This window comes from Arachis hypogaea, chromosome 14, assembly GCF_003086295.3.
Source record: "Arachis hypogaea cultivar Tifrunner chromosome 14, arahy.Tifrunner.gnm2.J5K5, whole genome shotgun sequence".
NCBI lineage: Eukaryota > Viridiplantae > Streptophyta > Magnoliopsida > Fabales > Fabaceae > Arachis > Arachis hypogaea.
Genome location: NC_092049.1, coordinates 51472842 through 51498645, shown reverse-complemented (window position 1 = coordinate 51498645; position 25804 = coordinate 51472842). Strand labels below are relative to the sequence as shown.

Here is a 25804-nt window from a genome sequence, read left to right as displayed (position 1 = left end):
GTGTCTTTTCTTGTTTTTCATATGCATTTTCAATTTGTTAATGTCTAAAGAATAAAAAATTTTAAGTTTGGTGTCTTGCATCTTTTCTTTTCTTGAAAATTTTTCAAAAATAAGTTCTTGGTGTTCATCTTGACATTCAAAGTGTTCTTGGTGTTTATCTTGACATTCATAGTGTTCTTGCATGCATCACATGTTTTGATCCAAAATTTTCATGCATTGAGTCTTTGGGTTGTTTTTCTCTTTCTTCATTGAAAATTCAAAAATAAAAAAATATCTTTCCCTTTTTCACTCATAATTTTTGAAAATTTGATTTGATTTAGTCAAAAATTTAAAAATTTAGTTATTTCTTATGAGTCAAATCAAATTTTCAATTTAAAAATCTTATCTTTTTCAAATCTTTTTCAAAAATCAAATCTTTTTCATTTTTCATTCATAATTTTCGAAAATTCCAAAATGATTTTCAAAAATCTTTTTCTTATCTTATTTCATAATTTTCAAAATCTCTTTCTTATGTTTATTTCATGTTTTCGAAAATATTACTAACAATTAATGTGATTGATTCAAAAATATTAAGTTTGTTACTTGCCTAATAAGAAAAGTTCAATCTTTAAACTCTAGAATCATATCTTTTTAGTTTCTTGTTAGTCAAGTAATCAACTTTAATTTTCAAAATCAAATCTTTTTAAATTTCATTTTCAAATCTTTTTCAATCAATCTTATCTTTTTGTTTCAATCACATCTTTTTTTTTTATTTCAATCACATCTTTTTCAAAATCAATTTCAAAATCTTTTCTAACTTCTTATCTTTTTTAAATTGATTTTCAAATCTTTTTCAATCAATCTTATCTTTTTGTTTCAATCATATCTTTTTCAAAACTACCTAACAAATTATCTCTCTCTAATTTTCGAAAATCCCTTCCCCCTTTTTCAAATTTCTTTTTTATTAACTAATTGTTTTAATTTTTAATTTAATTTGATTTCAATTTTTATTTTCGAAATTTAACTTTAAATTTTATTTTTAATTTAATTAATTTTCGAAATTCCCTCTCTCTCATCTCCTTCTAATTATTTATTTATTTATTTATTTACTAACACTCCTCTTCATCTCAAAATTCGAACCCTCTCTTCCTCTTGGTGTTCGAAATTCTCTTCTTCTATTTTTCTATTCTTCTACTCACATAAAGGAATCTCTATACTGTGACATAGAGGATTCCATATTTTCTTTTCTGTCTTCTTCTTTTTCATATGAGCAGGAACAAGGATAAGAACAATCTTGTTGAAGCTGATCCTGAACCTGAAAGGACTCTGAAGAGGAAGCTAAGGGAAGCCAAAGCACAACTTTCTGGAGAAAAATCTGACAGAAATTTTCGAAAAAGGAGAAAACATGGCCGAAAATAATAACAATGCAAGGAAGATGCTTGGTGACTTTACTGCACCAAATTCCAATTTACATGGAAGAAGCATCTCAATCCCTACCATTGGAGCAAACAACTTTGAGCTTAAACCTCAATTAGTTTCTCTGATGCAATAGAACTACAAGTTTCATGGACTTCCATCTGAAGATCCTTTTCAGTTCTTAACTGAATTCTTGCAGATCTGTGATACTGTTAAGACCAATGGGGTTGATCCCGAGGTCTACAGCCTTATGCTTTTCCCGTTTGCTATAAGAGACAGAGCTAGAATATGGTTGGACTCTCAACCTAAGGATAGCCTGAACTCTTGGGATAAGCTGGTCACAGCTTTCTTAGCGAAGTTCTTTCCTCCTCAAAAGCTTAGTAAGCTTAGAATGGATGTTCAAACCTTCAAACAGAAAGAAGGTGAATCCCTCTATGAAGCTTGGGAGAGATACAATGAACTGACCAAAAAGTGTCTTTCTGACATGCTTTCAGAATGGACCATCCTGGATATATTCTATGATGGTCTGTCTGAGCTATCAAAGATGTCACTGGACCATTCTGCAGGTGGATCCATTCACCTAAAGAAAACGCCTATAGAAACTCAAGAACTCATTGACATGGTTGCAAATAACCAGTTTATGTACACTTCTGAAAGGAATCCTGTGAGTAATGGGACGCCTATGAGGAAGGGAGTTCTTGAAATTGATACTCTGAATGCCATATTGGCTCAGAATAAAATATTAACTCATCAAGTCAATATGATCTCTCAGAGTCTGAATGGATTGAAGGAATCATCCAACAGTACTAAAGAGGCATCTTCTGAAGAAGAAGCTTATGATCCTGAGAACCCTGCAATAGCAGAGATGAATTACATGGGTGAACCTTATGGAAACACCTATAATCCCTCATGGAGAAATCATCCAAATTTCTCATGGAAGGATCAACAAAAGCCTCAACAAGGCTTTAACAATGGTGGAAGAAACAGGTTTAGCAATAGCAAGCCTTTTCCATCATCCACTCAGCAACAGACAGAAAATTCTGAGCAGAATCCATCTAGCTTAGCAAATATAGTCTCTGATCTATCTAAGGCCACTTTAAGTTTTATGAATAAAACAAGGTTCTCTATTAGAAATTTAGAGGCACAAGTGGGCCAGCTGAGTAAAAGGGTCACTGAAACTCTTCCAAGTACTCTCCTAAGCAATACAGAAGAAAACCCAAAAGGAGAGTGCAAGGCCATTGAATTGACCATCATGACCGAACCTACAAGGGAGGGGAAGGACGTGAATCCTAGTGAGGAAGACCTCCTGGGACGTCCAGTGATCAATAAAGAGTTTTCCTCTTAGGAACCAAAGGAACCTGAGGCTCATCTAGAGACCATAGAGATTCTATTGAACCTCCTTATGCCATTCATGAGCTCTGATGAGTATTCTTCTTCTGAAGAGAATGAAGATGTTACTGAAGAGCAAGTTGCCAAGTACCTTGGTGCAATCATGAAGCTGAATGCCAAATTATTTGGTAATGAGACTTGGGAAGATGAACCTCCCTTGCTCATCAATGAACTGAGTGATCTGGATCAACTGACATTGCCTCAGAAGAAACAGGATCCTGAAAAGTTCTTAATACCTTGCACCATAGGCACCATGGCCTTTGAGAAGGCTCTATGTGACCTTGGATCAGGGATAAACCTCATGCCACTCTCTGTAATGGAGAAACTGGGAATCTTTGAGGTGCAAGCTGCCAGAATCTCATTAGAGATGGCAGATAACTCCAGAAAATAGGCTTATGGACAAGTAGAGGACGTGTTAGTAAAAGTTGAAGGCCTTTACATCCCTGCTAATTTCATAATCCTAGACACTGGGAAGGATGAGGATGAATCCATCATCCTTGGAAGACCCTTCCTAGCCACAGCAAGAGCTGTGATTGATGTGGACAGAGGAGAATTGATCTTTCAACTGAATGAGGACAAACTTATGTTTAAAACTCAAGGATCTCCTTCTGTAACCATGGAGAGGAAGCATGAAAAGCTTCTCTCACTGCAGAGTCAACCAGAGCCCTCACAGTCAAACTCTAAGTTTGGTGTTGGGAGGCCACAACCAAACTCTAAGTTTGGTGGTGAACCCCCATATTCAAACTCTAAGTTTGGTGTTGGGAGGTTCCAACCTTGCTCTGATTATCTGTGAGGCTCCATGAGAGCTCACTGTCAAGCTATTGACATTAAAGAAGCGCTTGTTGGGAGGCAACCCAATGTTATTTAATTAATTTTATTTTATTTTCTCTTTATTATTTCGTGTTTTATTAGGTTGATGATCATGTGAAGTCACAAAAACTACTGAAAAATTAAAAACAGAATGAAAAACAGCATTAAAAATAGCACACCCTGGAGGAAGAGCTTACTGGCGTTTAAACGCCAGTAAGGAGCATCTGGCTGGCGTTTAACGCCAGAACAGAGCATGAAACTGGCGTTAAACGCCAGAAATAAGCAGCAATCTGGCACTTAAACGCCAGGATTGCACCCAGAGGAAAGCTGGCGTTAAACGCCAGAAACAAGCATCAGACTGGCGTTTAACGCCAGAAACATGCTATAGACTGGCGTTGAACGCCCAAAACAAGCAAGGAAGTGGCGTTTAACGCCAGCAACATGCTGCAGTCTGGCGTTAAATGCCAGGATTGCATATATAGGGCGTTTTACACGCCTAATTGAGGCAACGATGTTAAGTCCTTGGCCCCACTTGATCTGTGGACCCCACAGGATTTCTTCAGGATCTGTGGACCCCACAGGATCCCCACCTACCCTTCTTCTCTCCTCTTCCCACCTTTTCATAACACTCCTCCCTAAATACCCCTCACCAATCAACTCAATCACTCTTTCCCATCACTCCCTCACCACTCACATCCATCTTCTCTTCCCCACAAACCCCACCTACCTTCAAATTCAAAATATTTTCCCTACCAAGCCCAACCCTAAATGGCCGAACCTAAACCCCTCCCCACTCATATATAAACCCCTCATTCCATCTTCATTTTCACACAACAAGACCCTTTCTTCTTCCCCTTGGCCGAAACCATCTCCCTCTCCTCCATTTCTCTTCTTCTTCTACTTCTTTCTTTCTTCTTTTGCTCGGGGACGAGCAAACATTTTAAGTTTGGTGTGGTAAAAGCATAGCTTTTTGTTTTTCCATAACCATTTATGGCATCTAAGGCCAGAGAAACCTCCAGAAAGAGGAAAGGGAAGGCAATTGCTTCCACCTCTGAGACATGGGAGATGGAGAGATTCATCTCAAAGGTCCATCAAGACCACTTCTATGAAGTTGTGGCCAAGAAGAAAGTGATCCCTGAGGTTCCTTTCAAGCTCAAAAGGAATGAGTATCCGGAGATCCGACTTGAAATCCAAAGAAGAGGTTGGGAAGTTCTCACCAACGCCATTCAACAAGTCGAGATCCTAACGGTTCAAGAGTTCTATGCAAACGCATGGATCACAAGGAACCATGATCAAAGTGTGAACCCGAATCCGAAGCATTGGCTTACTATGGTTCGGGAGAAATACTTAGATTTCAGTCTGGAAAATGTAAGGCTGGCGTTCAACTTGCCAATGATGGAAGAGAACGCACGCCCCTACACAAGAAGGGTCAACTTTGATTAAAGGTTGGACCAAGTCCTCATAGACATATGTGAGGAAGGAGCTCAATGGAAAATTGACTCAAGAGGCAAGCCGATTCAATTAAGAAGGCATGACCTCAAACCAGTGGCTAGGGGATGGCTAGAGTTTATTCAACGCTCAATCATTCCTAATAGTAACCTGTCTGAAGTTACTATAGACCGGGCCATCATGATCCATAGTATCATGATTGGAGAAGAGATGGAAGTTCATGAGATTATACCTCAAGAACTCTACAAGGTAGCTGACAAGTCCACCACTTGGGCAAGGTTAGCCTTTCCTCACCTCATATGCCACCTTTGCAATTCGGCTGGAATTTACATAGAGGGAGATATCCTCATTGAAGAGGATAAGCCCATCACTAAAAAAAGGATGGAGCAAATAAGAGATCATGGACCTCAACATGAGCATGAGGAGATTCCTCACCATGAAATCCCTGAGATGCCTCAGGCGATGCACTTTCTCCACAAAACTATTGAGAACAAATCAACACTTCCCTAGGAGAATTAAGTCCCAACATGGGACAACTAAGGGTGGAGCATCAAGAGCACTCCATCATCCTCCATGAAATTAGAGAAGATCAAAGAGCTATGAGGGAGGAGCAAGAAAGACAAGGAAGAGACATAGAGGAGCTCAAGAGCACCATTGGTTCTTCAAGAAGAGGAAGACGCCACCCTCACTAAGGTGGACTCATTCCTTAATCTCCTTGTTTATTTATTTTCCTATTTTTCGATTTTTGAGCTTTATGTTTATATATTTTCCTATTTTTCGATTTTTGAGCTTTATGTTTATTTATATTTGTGTCTTATTACATGATCATTAGTGTCTAAGTGTCTATACCTTAAAGTTATGAATATGAATCATTCACCTCTCTTAAATGAAAACTGTTTTAATTACAAAAGAACAAGAAGTACATGGTTTCGAATTCATCCTTGAAACTGGTTTAATTATTTTGATGTGGTGGCAATACTTTTTGTTTTCTGAATGTATGCTTGAACAGTGCATATGTCTTTTGAAGTTGTTGTTTATGAATGTTAAATATGTTAGCTCTTGAAAGAATGATGAAAAGGAGAAATGTTATTTGATAATCTGAAAAATCATAAAAATGATTCTTGAAGCAAGAAAAAGCAGTGAATACAAAAGCTTGCAGAAAAAAAAAGGAAAAGAAAAATGGCAAAAAAAAAGAAAAAATAGAAAAAGCCAAAAGCTCTTTAAACCAAAAAGCAAGAGCAAAAAGCCAATAGCCCTTAAAACCAAAAGGCAATGGTAAATAAAAAGGATCCAAGGCTTTGAGCATCAGTGGATAGGAGGGCCTAAGGGAATAAAATCCTGGCCTAAGCGGCTAAACCAAGCTGTCCCTAACCATGTGCTTGTGGCGTGAAGGTGTCAAGTGAAAACTTGAGATTGAGTGGTTAAAGTCAAGGTCCAAAGCAAAAAGAAGAGTGTGCTTAAGAACCCTGGACACCTCTAATTGGGGACTTTAGCAAAGCTGAGTCACAATCTGAAAAGGTTCACCCCAGTTATGTGTCTATGGCATTTATGTATCCGGTGGTAATACTGGAAAACAAAGTGCTTAGGGCCACGGCCAAGACTCATAAAGTAGTTGTGTTCAAGAATCAACATACTGAACTAGGAGAATCAATAACACTATTTGAACTCTGAGTTCGTATAGATGCCAATCATTCTGAACTTCAATGGATAAAGTGAGATGCCCAAACTATTCAAGAGGCAAAAAGCTACAAGTCCCGCTCATCTATTGGAGCTAAGTTTCATTGAAATTTTGGAATTTATAGTATATTCTCTTCTTTTTATCGTATTTGATTTATTGTTGCTTGGGGACGAGCAACAATTTAAGTTTGGTGTTGTGATGAGCGGATAATTTATACGCTTTTTGGCATTATTTTTACATAGTTTTCAGTAGAATTTAGTTAGTTTTTAGTATATTTTTATTAGTTTTTAATTAAAATTCACATTTCTGGACTTTACTATGATTTTGCGTGTTTTTCTATAATTTCAGGTATTTTCTGGCTGAAATTGAGGGACTTGAGCAAAAATCAGATTCAGAGGTTGAAGAAGGACTGCAGATGCTGTTGGATTCTGACCTCCCTGCACTCAAAGTGGATTTTATGGAGCTACAGAACTCCAAATGGCGCGCTCTTAATTGCGTTGGAAAGTATACATCCGGGGCTTTCCAGAAATATATAATAGTCCATACTTTGGTTAAGGATAGACGATGTAAACTGGCGTTGAACGCCAGTTCCATGCTGCATTCTGGAGTCAAACGCCAGAAACAGGTTGCAAAGTGGAGTTAAACGCCAGAAACAGGTTACAAACTGGTGTTCAACTCCAAGAAAGACCTCTACACGTGTAAAGCTCAATGCTCAGCCCAAGCACACACCAAGTGGGCCCCGGAAGTAGATTTCTGTATCATTTACTCATTTCTGCAAACCCTAGTAACTAGTTTAGTATAAATAGGACTTTTTGCTATTTTATTTACATCTTTGGATCAGATCTTTGATCAGTTTTATGGTATCTTAGACGTTCATGGGGGCTGGCCATTCGGCTGTGCCTGGACCATTATCACTTATGTATTTTCAACGGTAGAGTTTCTACACTCCATATATTAAGGTATGGAGCTCTGCTGTTCCTCATGAATTAATACAAAGTACAACTGTTTTTCTATTCAATTCAAGCTTATTCCTTCTCTAGGATATCCATTCACACCCAAGAACATGATGAATGTGGTGATTATGTGACGCTCATCATCATTCTCACCTTTGAACGCGTGCTTGACAAACACTTCCGTTCTACATGCAAACAAGCTAGAATGAGTATCTCTTAGATATCTAATACAGAGGACCGAGTCTGAGATATTAGAATCTTCGTCGTATAAGTTAGAACCCATGGATGGCCATTCTTGAGATCCGAAAAGTCTAAACCTTGTCTGTGGTATTCCGAGTAGGATTTGGGAAGGGATGGTTGTGACGAGCTTCAAACTCGCGAGTGCTGGGCGTAGTGACAGACGCAAAAGGATAGTAAATCCTATTCCAATATGATCGAGAACCGCCAGATGATTAGCCATGCAGTGACAGTGCATTGGACCATTTTCACAGAGAGGATGGGATGTAGCCATTGACAACGGTGATGCCCTACATAAAGCTTGCCATGGAAAGGAGTAGGAATGGTTGGATGAAGACAGCAGGAAAGCAGAGGTTCAGAGGAACGAAAGCATCTCTATACGCTTATCTGAAACTCTCACCAATAAATTACATAAGTATCTCTATCCTAGTTATATTTTATTTATCTTTTACTTATTAGTTCATAAAACCATTTGAATCCGCCTGACTGAGATTTACAAGGTGACCATAGCTTGCTTCAAGCCGACAATCTCCGTGGGATCGACCCTTACTCACGTAAGGTTTATTACTTGGACGACCCAGTGCACTTGCTAGTCAGCTGTGCGAAGTTGTGACAAAGAATTAAGATTATGAACGTGCGTATAAAGTTTTCAGTGCTGTTACCAAGGAATGGAACCGTCACGATTTCTGCGCACCAGTAATGATCCTTGCGAGTGGCTTGGTTGAGACGCCTATAGTCAATGCAAACTCTCCATGAATTCTACACTCTAGTTGTCAGAAGCTCTCCTTGCTCATTTCTTACTGTTGTGATTCCAGACTTCTTAGGCACCACTTGTACTGGACTGACCCATTCGCTATCTGAGATGGGGTAAATGATATCTGCTTCAAGTAGCCTGGTCACTTCTTTCTTGACAACTTCCAAGATGGTGGGATTTAGTCTTCTCTGAGGTTGACGGACAGGCTTTTCTCCCTCTTCTAGGAATATTCTGTGCTCACAAACTTGAGGGTTGATGCTTACTATATCCACCAGGCTCCATCCAATTGCTTTCTTGTGTTTCCTCAGCACACTGAGTAGCTGTTCTTCTTGTTGGGAAGTGAGTTCCCTTGCAATGATAACTAGAAACTTCTGCTTGTCCTCAAGGTAAGCATACTTGAGGTATGAAGGGAGGGGTTTTAATTTCAATTTCTGCTCATGGTCAGGCTCTGGATTATCTGGGGCTGGTGATAATGGCAAAGTGCCCTCATTGTCCTCTGAAAGTATCCCCACACTTGGACCTTGTCCTATGTACTTCTCTTCTAATTCCCCTTGGTGAACTTCAGCCACGGTTTCATCTATGATGTCACACTGGAAGATAGAATAATCATCCGGAGGGTGCTTCATCGCTTCATTTAAACTGAATTTCACCATTCTGCCATCTATTTCAAGAGAATAAGTTCCAGAAAATGCGTCCAGCTTGAACTTTGAAGTCTTCAGGAATGTGAGCCCCTTAATGCTCACTAATACATCTTCAGCAATTCCAATCACTATAATAATGCTTTTATCTGCTAACACAAAATGAGCTGCCGACCTTTTTAAGGGAGGGAGCCTCAAAGTATCATATATACACAAAGGCATTATACAAACACATGCTCCTAAATCACACATGCAGTCAGAAAATATCACACCACCAATAATATAGTTAACCATGCATGGACCTGGATCACTACACTTTTCAGGTATACCTCCCATTAAAGCAGATATAGAATTACCTAAAGGAATAGTTTATAATTCATTAATTTTGTCTTTATGTATGCATAAATCTTTTAGAAACTTTGTGTATTTAGGTACCTGCTGAATAACATCAAAAAGGGAAACAGTTACCTCAACCTTTTTGAATATTTCTACCATTTTGGGATCAAGTTCCATCTGCTTCCTAGGCTTCCTTGCAATTTGTGGAAATGGAATAGGGAGGGCGTTTTCTACAGCATTTGCATCCTTTGATGCTTCCTTCTGTGGTTGGACTTCTTCTTCTTCAACCATGTCTTCTATGTCCTCTTCTTCGTCAGCATCCTCTACTTCCACCACCTCTTCAGCTGAGGCGTGTTCTGATGGGATTGGCTCTTCCTGATTCCTCTCTTGTAGTGTGGTTCCGGACCTTAGGGAGATGGCATTGATGCCACCCTTTGGATTGGGTAAGGGTTGAGAAGGAATCCCACTGGAGCTTGCAGGTTGAGTATTTGAAGTATTGGGTGATGCCAGCTGAGAGATGAGAGCTTGTATAGTGGATGCTAGACCATTAAGTGAACTCTCCACGTTCTCTTGTCCTTGCGCAATGGGTTGAAGCGCCTCCTCACTCAGAGAAGAATTAGATTGAGTGATCTGTGGAACTTGTTGTTGGTTGTGCTGTGGTCCTTGGAACTCCCTCAGGTGAGGTGCTCTGTAAAGATGGTTCTGGTTCTGCTGCCTGTTGTTGTTATTATTCCACCTCTGATATCCTTGATTGTCTCTGCCTCCTCTATTATTGTTGTCCCTCCAACTCTGGTTAGAATTATCTCTCCAACCTTGGTTGGAATTGTCCTGCCATCCATGGTTGTAACTGCCACTGATGAGCGGATATTTTATACGCTTTTTGGGGTTAGTTTCATGTGGTTTTTAGTATGTTTTGGTTAGTTTTTAGTATATTTTTATTAGTCTCTAGGCAAAATTCATATTTCTAGACTTTACTATGAGTTTTTGTGTTTTTATGTAATTTTAGGTATTTTCTGGCTGAAATTGAGGGAGCTGAGCAAAAATCTGATTCAGGCTGAAAAAAGGACTGCGGATGTTGTTGGATTCTGACCTCCCTGTACTCGAAATAGATTTTCTGGAGCTACAAAAGTTCAAATGGCGCGCTCTCAATTGCGTTGGAAAGTAGACATTCAGGGCTTTCCAGCAATATATAATGGTCTATACTTTGCTCAAGGATAAATGACGTAAAATGGCGTTCAACTCCAGTTTCATGTTGCATTCTGGCGTTAAATGCCAGAAACAGGTTACAAGTTGGAGTTAAACGCCCAAAACAGGTTACTGATAAACCCCATTTTTAGGGTTTATCTTGTATTGAATTTAGAGTATTTTGATGACCTTTTCTCGCATTTAACCTATGAATTAGCATGGTTTTGTTATCTTTCCCGTATTTGTGCTTAGGTGTAAAAACATGCTTTTTAGGCCTTATTTTGATGAATTTTGATTTCTCCTTGATTCCATAAGAGACCTTGATGTGTTTGCTAGTAATTCCAGGATTGAAATAGGCCAGGCATGGATCAAAGGAAGCAAGAAAGGAAGCATGCAAGTGGAGAAAAGCACAAAAAGCCAAAGAATTGATCACGGCCAAGCACGCGCACGCGCACAAGGCGCTCGCGCGCACATTGCGGAATTAGCCAGGGACGCGCACGCGTACCGTGTGTGCACGCGTCGATGTCTGCACATGACTTCAATTAAGGCAACACGTGCCTGGCGATTTTGAGGGGTTTCTGAACCCATTTTTGGCGCCAATTGCTGATAGAAAGGAATAAAAGGATCAAGGCCTAAAGGGGAGACATAACAATTGGAGAAGAAGGAAGTGATAGCTTTAGTTTTAAGTAGTTTTAGAGAGAGAAGCTCTCACTTCTCTCTAGGATTAGGATTAGGTTTAGGTTAATATCTCTTCTTAGATCTAGGTTTAATTCATGCCTTAATTCAATTCTCCTTTGCCAATTCTTAATCTTCTGCTTTTCCTCTCCCTAGTTATGTACTTTAATTCTTGTAATTCTTCACTTTGTTTTGGATAGATTTTGTTTCTTTTATTCCCTTTTAATAATGCAATTTGAGGTAATTCATGATAATTGTGATTTCCTTGATTGTTGTTGTTAATTCTTTACATTCAATTGTAGTTAGAATTCACTCTTGTTGTGATTGACTATACTTTTCTTTTGTGCCTTCCAAGTGTTTGATTAAATGCTTGGTTGGACTTTTGTATAGATTTTGTTCCTCTTGGCCTAGGTAGAGTGATTAGTGACTCTTGAGTTATCTAATTCCTTTGTTGATTGATAATTAGAGATTGCTAATTGATTTGAATGCCTCTAAAGCTAGTCTCTCCTTTAGGAGTTAATTAGGACTTGAGGAATGAAATTGATTCATCCACTTGACTTTCTTCCATGGTTAGAGGTTAACCAAGTGGGAGCAATGAACAATTCTCATCACAATTGAGAAGGATAACTAGGATAGGATTTCTAGTTCTCATACCTTGCCAAGAGCTTTTATAGTTGTTAGTTATTTTCATTGCCATTTATTTTTCATGCTTCTTATCCAAAACCCCAAAATAACTCACAACCAATAACAAGACACTTTATTGTAATTCCTAGGGAGAACGACCCAAGGTCCAATACTTCGGTTTATAAATTTTAGGGGTTTGTACTAGTGACAAACAACTTTTTTTATGAAAGGATTATTGCTTGGTCTAGAAACTATACTTTACAACGAGATTTCATTAGTGAAATTCTAAACCGTCAAAAATCCAAATCATCAAAATGGCGCCGTTGCCGGGGAATTGCAATGGTGTTATGTTATTGGTTATTGTATATATGTGAATAGTGTGAATATGTTTGCTTTTGTTAGCTCTTGCTAGTTTTAGGATTTAATTTTCTTGCTTCTTATTTGATTTTGTTTTCATTTTCTCCTTGCTATCATGAATTCTCACCTTGGCTATGAGTTTGGTTATCAACATGTTGTAGGAAATGAGGACTATAATGAATATGTGTATCAAGAATGGGATGACCAAAGGTGGGAGGAGCCATATGCTTATGATCAATCCTCATGGCAACAACCCCTACCAATGCACTATGAAGAAGAGCCATTCTATGATGCACATCAATCCAATGGTTATGGTGACTCACCTTATGATTTTCAAGAACCACCACCATATGCCTATGATCCATACCCTCAACATAACTCCCAACCATACTCACAAGCCCCTTCTTACCAACCATCTTCATATGACCCTAATCCATATCCATCCTACCAACAACCATATGAGCAATATGAACCACACATAGAGCCACCTCCTCCACATTATTACCAAGATGAACCACCTCCAATGTACGAAAATTTTCAACCACAAGATGAATACTACTTTCCACCACAACCTCCCATGGAAGAATACTCATATCCATTGAACCAAGAGCCACATGATCCAAATCATATTATCCAAGAGGAACAAGAGTCGAGGGATCGTCTCAAGGAAGCATTGGATCAATTTCAAGCAACCATGGAGTGTGTTGTGCAACAAGTGGAAAGAGTGAAAAACATAGAACCACCACAATTCTACCAAGAAGAACCACTTTCCTACTATGAATCCTCCCCCCAATTTAATGAACCCTTCCACCCACCCCAATCTCTAATGGATGAAACCTTTGGTGTTCTTATTCAAGGGCAAGAAGAGATGAAAAGGGATGTGCAAAATTTCATGGCCACCTTGGATGCGGTAACAATCAATTAGCCTCCCAATGCTTGAACACTCAAGGAACTCCCATGGCTACATGTGGAGAATCGAATGAAGGACATAGCATGAAGGAGAGATCGGAAACTCCGGTGGGAAATGACGGAAGTTGCTTTGTATTGGAACAATTGGAGGAAGCTTTAATTGTTGAAGACAAGGAAGAAGTGGTAGAAGACTTAGGAGATACGGAGCCTCCATGGGAACAAAAACCCTCCAAGATGATTGAAATTGATGCTAGGGAGGAAAGTGCACACCTTCCAAGGCATATCCCATATGAAGACTTGGATGGGATAGAGAAAGAATTGAGTTCCCTTGGTGATGAAGATCAAGCATCAAGTCTTAGTGGTGAAGAATCCTTTAAGCATGAAGAACCTTCTCCGGTTGGATTTGAAAGCGTTGAGGAGGTAAATCTTTCTCACCCTCCCTATTATGATTTGAGTAAAGGAAAAGGTTTAGATAAAATTGTTGAACAAAGGATTGAGATTAAGAGATCTTGTGAAGAGCTGGAAGTCCCTAGAAATAGAAGAACGAGGGTTGGTTATGCTTTGTCAAGATCTTTGGAAGCATCTTTGCCTAGGTGGCCATCTACTCCTTCACTTGAGTGGGTGAAACTCATTTCTATTAGCTTTATTATCCCACTTGAATATGGTTTGCTTGAAACGGATGGTCAACTTAGGATCCTTTGTGGGATGAAGCGTAAGCGAATGATGTTTCGTGGTTGGCGTTGCAAATCAAGGCTCATTATGGTTGATGCATCAAACATGAGATATAAAGGTTGGAGTAGTGCTCAAATAGATGGGTCTAGGAGGATTGTTGGCCACTATATAGAGAATTCACCTTACTCACCACCCGGTTGGACTTATAATGATGATCAACCTCAAGACGGGTGTGAAAACAAAGTGTGGGATCCCGGATTACAAGAAGAGGATCAACTTTAGGAGCCCCAAGCTTGTGAAGAACTCCATCAAGACTTGGCTCAATCCATGAAGAATCTTGGGGCACAATGGAGAACCAAGCATTGGTGGGAGTTCCAAGATGAATACAAACACAAGCCACCTTGATGAGGAGCTCCCCATAAGTCCAACTTAAGGACAATAAACAAAAGTGCTAGGTGGGAGACAACCCACCATGGTAAAATCCTTTCATTTTCTCTTTTGTACATATTGATAGAATTAGTTTAATTTCACGTTTTGTGTAGATAGTTGAGTTTAATTGGTAGTTTAGTATGTTAAATAAGGTTTTAGGGTGTTTTGGTAGATGCCTGGAGGTTTAGAATGCTGAGATTGGTGCAAAAACATTTAAAAAAAAAAAACGGCCATCGGCGCGCTAGCACGCTGTGCGCGCGTGCGCACATTGCACTTCCGCAACTTCTGGTACAAAAACCAGAGAGTTGTGCATGCGTTGTGCCAGCATTGTGCTGGGAGCACAACCTCATCCACGCGTAAGCACGCTGTGCACGCGCGCGCGGATCGTCCCTGCTGCATCCACGCATGAGCGCGCTGTGCGTGCGCGCGCGGATTTGCACCCTGCTTTTCTCCTTCCTCCTTTCTCCTTCTTTCCTCTTCTCTTCTTCTTTCTTTCTCATTTTTTTTCTTCTTCCTCTCTTGAAAGATTTTTTTTCTTTTCTCTTTTAATATAAATAAAAAAAAAGAAAAAAAATTTTTTAATAATAAAAAAATATAATAATAAATAAATAAATAAATAAATAAAATACTAAAAAAAATTAAAAATATAAAAAAATTTTTTTTTTTCTCTTCTTCCATTTCCTTTTGTCTATTACATTTGCATACTTTTATTCTTTGCATTTTAATTCTATTTGTTCTCATTTTATTTTCAAAATTTCTCATTTTAATAATGGTGTTGAATTCTCTCACTCAATTGTTGAGAATTTCTTGCATTTGTTTTGGTGCTTCATGACTTGTTACATTAATTGTAATATTTGTCAACATACAAGATTAGTGCTTTAGTCCTTCCCAATTCATTACCCTTTGTTTTTTTCTTGTACCGCTTCATCATTGAGTTAGGATAGAATCAAATGCTTTCATGCGTATCACTAATCTTGTTTGTGTCAATTCTTATTTGATCTTGATGCTCAATATACTCTCCATGCTTTAACTTTACTCTTGCATCAAGTATCAGTTGATATGCCTTTTGCTTATATTGATTTCTCACTCACATGTTGTAGCTACCATGTAGTAGAGAATCATACTCTTATTTGGCATTAGCTCCCGCCTATGTTCTATTTACTTTGATATCTTTGTTGTAGGCTTAATTTTCTTTCTTTTTCTCTCCTTTTAGGCTGGCCACCAAGAAAGGAGGAAACGGAAAAGCTTTTAAATGGGGCAACAAACAAGTCCTCCGCGCAACCTTGTGAACAAGCTCATCAATTGTAGCAACCTGTCCACCTTGCTCTTCTTTGCATGCACCGAGGACGGTGCAATCTTCAAGTGTGGGGAGGTCATTCGACCGATCTCCATGGGTAACAATTTCCTTTTCAACACCAATTTTTTTTTTATTTTTCTTTGTTAGAGTAGCTATTGCATTGCATGATAGGTTGCATGTTAGTTAGAATTTGTACATATTCTTACCACTTCTTTCATATTAGGACTACTTGGTTATGGTGATGATTTCTTTTCCAAAAAAAAAAACTATGTTTTTAGGGCACCCTACCAATTTGAAAATTTTTGTTGAACTTGCTTGAAAGAATTTATTTTGGAACATGGTTTTGAGCTAAGAACACAAGCTTGTGAGATTTGAGCCTAATGGTGTGGTTACATCTTATAACCACTTATTTTCCTTCTTGCGTGTAATTGTTCTCTTTCTATGATTGTAATCTTTGATTTGTTTGAATCTATATGTCCCATTATTCCTTGTATTCATGCATTTATATAATTGAGGCCATCATTTCATTAGCTCACTTATCCAAATAGCCTTACCTTTTACTCTCCTTTGTTAGCCGATTTTGAGCCTACGCTTAACCCACTTGTTCTTATTTTAGCACATTACAAGCCTTAAAGCGGAAAACAATGAATGTCCTTTATTTGGACCTTTGATTGGCTTAGGCTAGTGAGTGTGAGTGTCATCCAAGAGTGGGAAAACTTTGGGACATTGGTTGGGATAAAAGGGTGTTTGTGTTTTGTATTTTTATATTGGGGAATTGGTACATACTCATGTATTGATTAAATGTATAGACCTTATGCATTGATGTTCTTGTGTATAGTTTGAAAGAAAAAGAAAAAAAAATGAAAAGAAAAAGAAATAAAAGTGAAAAAGAAAAAAAAGAAAAGAAAAGAAAAAAAATGTATATAGAAAAAGAAAGAAAAAAAGAAGAGCAATAAAGGGGACAAAATGTCCCAAAGTGAAGCTCAATAAGAATCAATGCATAAGTGTTGTGAAATGAAAAGAAAATGCATGAGTATGTGAAAAAGTGAGGAATGGGTAGTTAGATTAGTACTTAATTGTATAGGTCATTATATAGGTTAGGTGGGAAAGTTTAAGTTAATCAAAGATTCCAATCCTAAGTCCACTAGCCATATATGATCCTACCTTGACCCTAGCCCCATTACAACCTAAAGAAAAGACCTCATGATACATGTATGCATGTATTGAATAATTGTTGATTGTTAGAAGAAAAACAAATCTTGGAAAGCATGATTAGGGGAGAATTGAGAGAATCAACCCCAAACACCGAGCGACTAGAGTGCAAACACTTCCGGTGAGGGTTCGATGCTCAATTCCTTGATTCCCGGCTTTCATGAGCGTTCTTCTCGCAAGTCTACTTGAACTTCATTTTGATATTCGAATTGGTAGGATTCATGAATCGTTATATGATCTTGGCCCTACTTGTGCACGTATGACTTGGAGGATTGATTTATTTTTAACCAAGTAGGTAAAACCATTTTGCATTTAGTTGCATATAGTTCATTTACATGGAATAAATGTTGATACCCTTTGTTTCTCTCTTGGCTTAAGCATGAGGACATGCTTGGTTTAAGTGTGGGGAGGTTGATAAACTCCATTTATAGGGTTTATCTTGTATTGATTTTTGGGGATTTTATCATCTTTTACCCATATTTATTCAAGAAATAGCATGGTTTTGTATATTCTCCTTTAATTGTGCTTGAATGTGAAAACATGCTTTTTAGGACTCAAAATAGCTAAATTTAATTCACCTTGATTCTATTAGATGCCTTGATATGTTTGTTAAGTGATTTATGGTTTAGGCGGCAAAGATTGGATCAAGGAAATGAAGAAAGAAAGCATGAAAAGTTGGAGAACTCATGAAGAAATGAAAGAACCGGAAAGCTGTCAAGCCGACCTCTTTGCACTTAAACGACCATAACTTGAGCTACAGAGGTCCAATTGATGCGGTTCTAGTTGGGTTGGAAAGCTAACATCCGGGGCTTCGAAACGATATAAGATTTGCCATAGTTGCATCACGCATAGGGGCGCGCACACGCACGGTACGCGGACGCGCCGATGGTGGCACATGACCCACTTAATGCAAACGTGGCCAGCGATTTTAGAAGCCTTGTGGGCCCAATCCAACTCATTTATGATTCTATTTAAGCCAAGGATTGAAGGGGAATCAACATACTTTTCATACTTTACTTACTTTTGACCATTAGTTTAGTTTTAGCTTAGCTTAGTAGTGAGAGTTAGTTTCTAGAGAGAGAAGCTCTCACTTCTCTCTAGAATTAGGATTAGGTTTAGTTCAATAACCTTAGATCTAGATTTTAATTCATGCTTTCATCTCCTTCTACCTTTCAATTCCTTGTTGTTACATTCATTCTTCTTCTATTCTTTTGTTGTAATTTCCTTTATGTTGTTCTTATGTTTTGTTGTAGATCTACTTTTGCTCCTTCTATTTTCTTTCAATTCAATTAGAGGTAATTCATAATAATTGTGTTCCTTTTGATTGTTGTTGTTAATTCTTTACATTTGATTGTAGTTAGAATTAATTCTTGTTATTGATTTACTATGTTTTCCTTTTGTGCCTTCCAAGTGTTTGATGAAATGCTTGGTTGGATTTTAGAGTAGAGTTTTATGTTCTTGGCTTGGGAAGGTAACTTAGGAACTCTTGAGTTACTAATGTCCAATTAATTGATGATTGGGATCCATTGACTCTAGTTCTCACTAATTGAATTAATGGAGAGTTAGGACTTATGGACTAGGATTGATATAGCTCATTTGACTTTCCTTTACTACTAGTTAGAGGATGATTTAATGAGATTAATCCTTGCCAATTCTCATATTGTGGTTAGTGATTAGGATAGAGATCCTTGACCACCAACCCTTGCCAAGACCTTTTTAGCCATTAGTTTACTTTCTTACCATTTATCTTTCATGCTTTATATCAAAACCCCAAATATAACTCACAACCGATAACAAGACACTTCATTACAATTCCTAGGGAGAACGACCCGAGGTTTGAATACTTCGGTTATTAATTTTAGGGGTTTGTTACTTGTGACAAACAATCTTTTGTATGAAAGGATTATTGTTGGTTTAGAAACTATACTTGCAACGAGAATTCATTTGTGAAATTCTAAACCGTCAAAAATCCAATCATCAAAATTATATAGGTCATTATATAGGTCATTATATAGGTTAGGTGGGAAAGTTTAAGTTAATCAAAGATTCAAATCCTAAGTCCACTGGCCATATATGATCCTACCTTGACCCTAGCCCCATTACAACCTAAAGAAAAGACCTCATGATACATGTATGCATGCATTGAATAATTGTTGATTGTTAGAAGAAAAACAAATCTTGGAAAGCATGATTAGGGGAGAATTGAGAGAATCAACCCCAAACACCGAGCGACTAGAGCGGATACACATCCGGTGAGGGTTCAAAAGTTCAAGTACATGTGCTCACCCATATTATTTATATTCTTGCAAGTTTGAACTCTTTTTGATAATTCAATACAATTGTGGATTGAAATTAACTCCTATTGCCTTAGCTATTGTGCCTATACATGTCTCTTGGGAATTGATTTGTTTGAACTAAGCATTTGCACTCACACTAGGTAGTTGCATTTAGATAGGACTCATATAGTTTAGTTGCATTTAATAAATGTCATACCCCTTAGTTCCTTCTTATCTTAGCATGAGGACATGCTAAGGTTTAAGTGTGGGGAGGTTGATAAACACCATTTTTAGGGTTTATCTTGTATTCAAATTAGAGTATTTTGATGACCTTTTCTCGCATTTAACCTATGAATTAGCATGGTTTTGTTATCTCTCCCGTATTTGTGCTTAAGTGTAAAAACATGCTTTTTAGGCCTTATTTTGATGAATTTTGATTTCTCCTTGATTCCATAAGAGGCCTTGATGTGTTTGCTAGTAATTCCAGGATTGAAATAGGCCAGGCATGGATCAAAGGAAACAAGGAAGGAAGCATGCAAGTGGAGAAAAGCACAAAAAGCCAAAGAATTGATCACGGCCAAGCACGCGCACGCGCACAAGGCGCTCGCGCGCACATTGCGGAATCAGCTGGGGACGCGCACGCGTACCGTGCACGCACGCGTACCGTGTGCGCACGCGTCGATGTCTGCACATGACTTCAATTAAGGCAACACGTGCCTGGCGATTTTGAGGGGTTTCTGAACCCATTTTTGGCGCCAATTGCTGATAGAAAGGAATAAAAGGATCAAAGCCTAAAGGGGAGACATAACAATTGGAGAAGAAGGAAGTGATAGCTTTAGTTTTTAAGTAGTTTTAGAGAGAGAAGCTCTCACTTCTCTCTAGGATTAGGATTAGGTTTAGGTTAATATCTCTTCTTAGATCTAGGTTTAATTCATGCCTTAATTCAATTCTCCTTTGCCAATTCTTAATCTTCTCCTCTTCCTCTCCCTAGTTATGTACTTTAATTCTTGTAATTCTTCACTTTGTTTTGGATAAATTGTTGTTTCTTTTATTCCCTTTTAATAATGCAATTTGAGGTAATTCATGATAATTGTGATTTCCTTGATTGTTGTTGTTAATTCTTTACATTCAATTGTAGTTAGAATTCACTCTTGTTGTGATTGACTATACTTTTCTTTTGTGCCTTCCAAGTGTTTGATTAAATGCTTGGTTGGACTTTTGTATAGATTTTGTTCCTCTTGGCCTAGGTAGAGTGATTAGTGACTCTTGAGTTATCTAATTCCTTTGTTGATTGATAATTAGAGATTGCTAATTGATTTGAATGCCTCTAAAGCTAGTCTCTCCTTTAGGAGTTAATTAGGACTTGAGGAATCAAATTGATTCATCCACTTGACTTTCCTCCATGGTTAGAGGTTAACTAAGTGGGAGCAATGAACAATTCTCATCACAATTGAGAAGGATAACTAGGATAGGATTTCTAGTTCTCATACCTTGCCAAGAGCTTTTATAGTTGTTAGTTATTTTCATTGCCATTTATTTTTCATGCTTCTTATCCAAAACCCCAAAATAACTCACAACCAATAACAAGACACTTTATTGTAATTCCTAGGGAGAACGACCCGAGGTCCAATACTTCGGTTTATAAATTTTAGGGGTTTGTACTAGTGACAAACAACTTTTTGTATGAAAGGATTATTGCTTGGTCTAGAAACTATACTTTACAACGAGATTTCATTAGTGAAATTCTAAACCGTCAAAAATCCAAATCATCAAATACAACCTGGCATTTAATTCCAGAAACAGCCTAGGCACGTGTAAAGCTCAAGTCTCAGCCCCAACACACACCAAATGGGCCCCAGAAGTGGATTTCTGCACTATCTATCATAGCTTATTCATTTTCTGTAAACCTAGGTTACTAGTTTAGTATTTAAACAACTTTTAGAGATTTATTTTGTACCTCATGACATTTTAGATCTGAACTTTGTACTCTTTGACGGCATGAGTCTCTAAACTCCATTGTTGGGGTGAGGAGCTCTGCTGTGTCTCGATGAATTAATGCAATTATTTCTATTTTCTATTCAAACACGCTTGTTTCTATCTAAGATGTTCATTCGCACTTCAATATGATGAATGTGATGATCCGTGACACTCATCACTAGTCTCAATCTATGAACGCGTGCCTGACAACCACTCCCATTATACCTTCAATTGAATGAGTATCTCTTGGATTCCTTAATCAGAATATTCGTGGTATAAGCTAGAATCCATTGGCAGCATTCTTGAGAATCCGGAAAGTCTAAACCTTGTCTGTGGTATTCCGAGTAGGATTCAGGGATTGAATGACTGTGACGAGCTTCAAACTCACAAGGGTTGGGCGTAGTGACAGACGCAAAAGGACCAATGGATCCTATTCCAACATGAGTGAGAACCGACAGATGATTAGCCGTGCGGTGACAGCGCACCTGGACCATTTTCACTGAGAGGACGGATGGTAGCCATTGACAACGGTGATCCACCAACACACAGCTTGCCATAGGAGGAACCTTGCGTGCGTGAAGAAGAAGACAGGGGGAAAGCAGAGATTTAGAAGACAAAGCATCTCCAAAACTCCAACATATTCTCCATTACTGCATAACAAGTATTTATTTCATGCTCTTTTATTTTTCGCAATTCAAACTGATAATCATAATTGATTTCCTGACTAAGATTTACAAGATAACCATAGATTGCTTCAAGCCAACAATCTCCGTGGGATCGACCCTTACTTGGACGACCCAGTGCACTTGCTGGTTAGTTGTGCGAAATTGTGAAAAGTGTGAATCACAATTTCGTGCACCAAGTTTTTGGCGCCGTTGCCGGGGATTGTTCGAGTTTGGACAACTGACGGTTTATTTTGTTGCTTAGATTAGGAAAAAATTTTTCTTTTTGGTTTAGAGTCTTCTATTATTGTTTTTGGTTGAAATTTTTTTAAATCCTTATTTTCTCTTTTTTAATTTTTCAAAAATTTTATAAACTGATAATTGAGTTTTTCTGTTTCAGTTTAGTTTCATATTTTAAGTTTGGTGTCAATTGCATGTTTTTATTTTCTTTTAAATTTTCGAATTTGTGTTCATTGTTCTTTCTTAATCTTCAAGTTGTTCTTGTTTATTTTCCTTGTTTGATCTTTAGTTTTTCTTGTTTTGTGATTTTTCTTTTTTTTCTTGTGCATTTTCGAATTATTAGTATCCAAAAAAAATTTAATTAAAAATAAAAATTTATACATTAAATACCTTTATTAAAACACCTTAAATTTATAGCTCAATTGGCTAGAGCAGTGTGCTTATGTTCTTGGTAATTGGGAATTTTCTTTCTAAAATCTTTTCAAAAAGAAATTTTCTTTGAATAAATCTTGTGCCAAACTTTAAGTTTGGTGTTCTCCTGTTAACTTTTCTTTAGTTTTCAAAAATTTTATTTTGGTTTTCTAAAAATTTTAAGTTTGGTGTTCTTTCTTCATGTTCTTGTTGTTCTTGTGAGTCTTCAAAGTGTTCTTGAGTCTTCCTTGTGTTTTGATCTTAAAATTTTTAAGTTTGGTGTTCCTTGGTGTTTTTCCTCCAAAATTATCGAAAACAAGGAGCATTAGATCTAAAAATTTTAAGTTGTGTGTCTTTTGTGTGTTTTTCTTTTTCATCATAAAATTCAAAAATCAAAAAAATATCTTCTCTAACTATTTTTAAGCAAATATTTCGAAATTTTTTCACAAAATTTCATATTTTTATTTTAAAATTTCTATTTTATCTTATCTTAGTTTTAAAAATTTCAAAATTCAAATTTTTTTCAAAAAAATCATATCTTTTTCAAAATTTTATCTTATCTTATTTCAAATTTCAAATTTCAACTTTCAAAATTTCAAAATTCAAATTTTAAAATTTAAAATTCAAAATCTAATTTTCAAATTTAAAAATCAAATCTTTTCAAAATTTAAATCTTTTTCAAATCCTTATCTTATATTGTTGACTTTTTCGAAAATTCAAAATTCAATTTTCAAATTTCAACCTTCAAATTTCAATTTTCAAATTTTAATTTTCAAAATTTCGAATTTCAAATTTTAAATTTCAAATTTCAAAATTTAATTTTTAAATTTAAAATTTAAATTTCAAAACTTTTTAATTTAAATTCCTTGTCTTCTCTTACCTAGCTTATCTTATCTTTTCTAATCTCAAATCTTAAAATCAAATATTTTTCATATCTTTTCTTTTTTTTATTTTCTTACAAGTATCTTTAATTTTAAGACATATCTTTTTCAATACTTCCTAACCAATTTCTCTCTCTTCATTTTTTTCGAAAATCCTCACCCACATCTTTTTCAAATTTTTTAATTAATTAATTTAGTTTTCAATTTTCTTTTATTTATTTTTCTTCTAATTTTCGAAAATATAGTCAATTTTTCATTTATTTTATTTTATTTTTTTTACTTTTACTTTCGGTTTTCAAAAAAAAAAATTTTTGCAATCCGCATCGTCTCCCTTTCTCCATCATGGACCTAAGTAGAAATGAATAGTCCAGAAGGACTCTGGGGTCATATACTAACCCCATTACTGCTGCATATGGGAGTAGCATCTGTATACCTCCCATCAAAGCAAGCAGTTTTGAGCTAAATCCTCAGCTCATTGTCATGGTGCAGCGAAATTGCCAGTATTCTGGTCTTCCATAGGAAGAACCTATTGAGTTTCTAGTGCAGTTCTTGCAAATTGTTGACACAGTGCATGACAAGGAGGTAGATCAGGATGTATACAGGCTGTTACTATTTCTGTTTGCTGTAAAAGATCAAGCTAAAAGGTGGTTAAATAACCAACCCACAGCAAGCATAAGAACATGGAAACAGTTATCAGACAAATTCGTGAATCAATATTTCCCTCCAAAAAGGATGACACAGCTAAGGCTGGACATCCAAGGCTTTAAACAAGAGGATGATGAATCCCTTTATAATGCCTGGGAGAGGTACAGAGGGATGCTAAGGAAATGCCCCTCTGAAATGTTTTCAGAGTGGGTGCCATTAGACATCTTCTACTATGGGCTTACAGAAAGAGCTTAGATGTCTAGGGGTGTTCATGGTTTGGTTAATCCAAAAACCAAACCAGTTTTTTGGTTAACCAAAAATATAGTATTGGTTAATTAACCAAATTGGTTTTATATGATGAAACCGGTTATTAACCGGTTAGTGAAATTCAAAACCAGTTTTTAACCGGTTATTAAAATAAAAACCGGTTTTTAAAAAATAACCAGTTTTGTACCGAAAAACCGGTTTTTATACTAAAAATTGGTTTTTATACCATAAAATTGATTTTTACGTGTAAAAATAGATTTTTACACAAAAATTAATATTTTTATATATAAAAACCCAAATTTTTACACAAAAAACCGGTTTTTGTACCAAAAAACCGGTTTTATACTAAAAAATTGGTTTTTATACCATAAAATTTGTTTTTACATGTAAAAATAGATTTTTACACAAAAATTAATATTTTTACATAAAAAAACTCAAATTTTTAAACCTTTTTTTAATTGAATTTTTTAATCTAATTTTTTTTTCTAAATGATACGAGTAACATTTGTAAATAGTGAAGTCCCTTCCATTGCTTTTGTTCCTTTTTGTTTCTTATCTCTTTTCAGTATTTTCTATAAATAATTTTTTCTAATATAAATAATTTTCTTTCTATATGATACGAGTAACTTTTTCTTATCTCCTTCTTTCCATCTCTCTTCTTTTCTCTCCCCCTCCTCTTCTCTCTTCCTTCTCTCTCTCTCTCTCTCTCTCTCTTTCTCCCCTTCCCCTCTTTCTCCCCCTTCCCCTCTCTCTCTCCTCTTCTCTTTATTTTCTCTCTCCCATTTTTCTCTCTCCTCCTTTCTTTCTTTTCTCTCTCTCTCCCTCCTCTCTATCTCTCTCTCTCCCCTTCCCATATTTCTCCCCTTCCCCTTTCTTTCTCTCTATCCTTCTCTCCTTCTTACTCCCCATGCGCTCTCTCTCCCCTCCTCTCCCTTTTTCTCTCCTTCTCTCCCTTCCTCTCTTTTCTCTCTCTCCTTCTCTTTTTCTATCTCTCTATCCTTCTCTCTCCCCTCTCTCTTTTTCCCTCTTTGTCCTCTTTCTCTTCATCTTTCTCTCTCTTCTTCTCTCTCTCTCTCTTATCCTTCTTCTCTCTTCTTATCTCTCTCTTTTTTTTCTTTCTCCTCCTCTATCTTCGCCTCCTCTCTTTCTTCTCTCTCACTTTAGAGAGAAGAGGAGAAAAGAGATAGAAGAGGGATAAAGATTGAGAGAAGGTTGAGAGAAAAAGAGAAAAGAGAGAGTAAGAAAAGAAAGAGGAGAAGGAGAGAAAAGGAAGAGAGGAAGAGGAGGAGAGAGAGAACGAAGAAAAGGAAAGAGAGATGAGCAAGAGAGAGAAAGAGAGAAAAGAAAAAAAAAGAGAGAAAGAGAGAAAGAGAGAGAATGGAAAATAGAGGAGAAAGGAGAGAGAGAAGGAGAAGAGAGGAGAGAGATGATTAGAGAGAGGAAGGG

The 25804-nt window shown here is 37.0% G+C and overlaps 1 non-coding gene across 1 annotated transcript; it reads right to left on the bottom strand.

The window, feature by feature from the left end:
* Positions 1 to 1777: 1777 nt before the first annotated feature.
* On the bottom strand, positions 1778 to 1885 carry LOC112746753 (small nucleolar RNA R71). Its single transcript, XR_003174619.1, has one exon. It is a non-coding gene; the product is annotated as a small nucleolar RNA R71 (small nucleolar RNA).
* Positions 1886 to 25804: the final 23919 nt, after the last annotated feature.